General features: G+C 38.4%; 1 long non-coding RNA gene across 2 annotated transcripts; it reads left to right on the forward strand.

The window, feature by feature from the left end:
- The first annotated feature begins 24 nt into the window (after positions 1-24).
- On the forward strand, positions 25-2336 carry LOC112139393. 2 transcript variants are annotated; one of them, XR_002917987.2, is made up of 4 exons: positions 25-375; positions 1833-1966; positions 2054-2123; positions 2205-2336. It is a non-coding gene; the product is annotated as an uncharacterized LOC112139393 (long non-coding RNA). The 2 variants fall into 2 exon arrangements; XR_002917986.2 differs by lacking the exon at positions 25-375 and having other exon boundaries at positions 1333-1966.
- The last annotated feature ends 322 nt before the right edge of the window (positions 2337-2658 follow it).

A 2658-nucleotide genomic window follows, 5' to 3' on the forward strand; every position in this document is an offset into this window, starting at 1 on the left:
TGTGTAAAGCCATGAGCTCACATTTATTCTTATTAAGAGTCAGACCTGATGCATCGGAGAAAAGATCAGTTAGTTCAAGCACTTGAGGGAGTTGGTCTGAATGTTTAAGGAAAATAGTTTTGTCGTCTGCAAGTTGACTTATTATTAATTCTGTGACAAAAATCTTTAATTGGTCCATTTCAGAGTTTTTCATAAACATTTCCACCATTGCTGCTGCCATGATGAAAAGGAATGGAGACAGATTACAGCCTTGTTTGACTCCTCTGTTTAAGGAGAAGCGAGGAGTGGCGCCCGTTGGAAGAGCCGCGGTGCTGGTTGTGCCATCATAAAAGGATTTAACTATGTTGCAGAATTTTGGTCCAAATCTATGTAAATGTAAGACTTTAAAAAGTCTTTTATTTCACAATACGATATATATCACGATATACAAGAATAAAGTTTATGGAATGCTTTGTGGAAATGGAGGAAAAGGATGAATCCTTTGTCTTCTATGAAGTGGTTCTATTCTAAAAGGTCCTGTACTAGTCTAATATTGTTGTGAATTGATCTTTTATTAACAAATCCTGATTGTGTTTCACTTATTAATTGTCCTAACCCTGTTTTTATTCTGTTGGTGTATATATATGTTACCAGTTTATAATCATTATTTAAAGTGAGATTGGGTGGTAGTTTTATCTATTCTCTTTATTTGGCTCGGGGATTCATGTTAGAATGCCTTGTTTCATGGTTGTTGCTACATTTAGGTTGTTGGCTGTTTCTTTAAACACTTGGAAGAGTAAATCTCAAATCGACTCCCAGAAGTGTCTATAGAAATGTGCAGTTAGTCCATCAGATCCAGGTGATTTATCTAGTTTTAGACACATAACAGCTTTATCAAGTTCATGTAGTTCTAAATCTTTGTCACAGTTTTCTTTAAACTCCTTTTTAATTTTAGGTATAAATTGCTTTATTTTATTGAGGAATTCATCTGATTTTTCATCAGAGTTAGAGGAAGAGTTTAGGTTTTTGTAAAAAGCACTCATTTCTTTTGTAATGTCACACAGATTTGATCATTCGGTTGTTGATCATTAAAGATTTGATGGTATTTCGTTCTTGTTTTTTCTAACCTGTAGAAATAAACAGTGTTTTTTTCACCTTCTTCCATCCATTTAGCTCGTGATCTGATGTACGCTCCTCGTGCTTTCCTTTCATATATTTGATCTAGTTTTTCTTGTAACTGTAAAAGTTTAATTTAGTCATTTTCAGTTATTGATGATTGAGTAGTCATTGAGAGTATATTTTTAACAATATTCTCTTCTTCTGATTGTCTAATTTTGATTTTCTTGCTGAAAGAGATTGAGTATTGTCGGATTTTAAATGTTAAGAATTCCCATTTCTGTGTATATGATGACAAAGATTTATCTTTTAGAATATCATGTATGAGAGTTTTGACATCATCACAGAAATGATCATATTTTAATAAGCCAGAGTTAAACTTCCAGTCTCCCTTTCTTCTAGAGGGCTGTGAAAGAGGAGCCACGTGAAGTCCCACACAGTAGTGGTCAGTCAGGGGGGGTGGCATTATTTTACAGTTTAAAATCTGGTTAAGTTAGACCTCATTAATTAAGCAGAAATCTAATCTCGACCTGGCTGTACCATCTGCTCTGAACCATGAATATTGTTTTGCCACGCACCGCACGCGGCCAGTGTGTGAGTACTGCACACACGGTTATGTGGATAACATCAGCTTGGAAAGAAATCACCCGGAGATTATCAGAAATGATCAGAAAATCCTTCAAGATCTGTGGAATCACCAATGCATGCGATGGATCTGAGGATGATCTGATCCACAGCCATGTCATGCTGGGAGAGCTGCTTCAAACTGCGCGGCAGACAGCGGGAGCTTCTGTGCTGCCGGTACAAGAGGCGGAAGACGAGGATGAACTGGAGAATAACGAAGCAATCATCTCCCACTCAGACAGTGATGGTAAGAACTGTTGTTTCTTGTTTTATCTGATCTCATGGACCAGCATGCGTGGGTTCTGAGCTTGTTGCATTTCCTCATGTTTCTTAGGGGATTTGTAGGGCTGATTTACGCTTTTGTGGAGGAGTCGGGCTGGTCCCGGTCAGCGTCTGGTATTATGGTGAGAAAGTTCTGAAAGGAAAGCTGTTTCTTTTCCTACAGCTGTTTTCTGTGCTGAGCTGCATTTCATCCTGTTATCTAGTGAATCTGTTGGACGAATGAACGCTTTTGTGGGAGAGATGGACAGGAGCAGACCAGCGTTTATGACATCTTTGGAGGAGAAATGGTTCCTGTCATATTACCCGTTCCTTGATGCTAATGGTAGCCTATTACCAATAAATCTGGAAATATTGTTGGAATGTTCATCCACTGTTGTCTATATTTTGTGGTTGAGTTTGAACCCATTAGCCATCCCCATTCTGCGTGTGAGGGAATAAACGCTGGTCTCAGATAGACGCCGGTCTCTTATAAAGGCCGGGCCGGCTGCCAAATGATTGGAATAAACGCCGGGGCTGATATTGGAAGATACACGGTATGTAATCATTAGTCCTATAGCTTTGACACTGTGGCTTTTTCAACAGCCAAGCATTCCATATTCTTGGTAAAGATCTATGTTTGTCTTTAAACTGATCATAATGTTTTGTCCAGATTAAAGG

The sequence above is a fragment of the Oryzias melastigma genome, unplaced genomic scaffold (assembly GCF_002922805.2).
Source record: "Oryzias melastigma strain HK-1 unplaced genomic scaffold, ASM292280v2 sc00894, whole genome shotgun sequence".
Taxonomy (NCBI): Eukaryota; Metazoa; Chordata; class Actinopteri; order Beloniformes; family Adrianichthyidae; genus Oryzias; species Oryzias melastigma.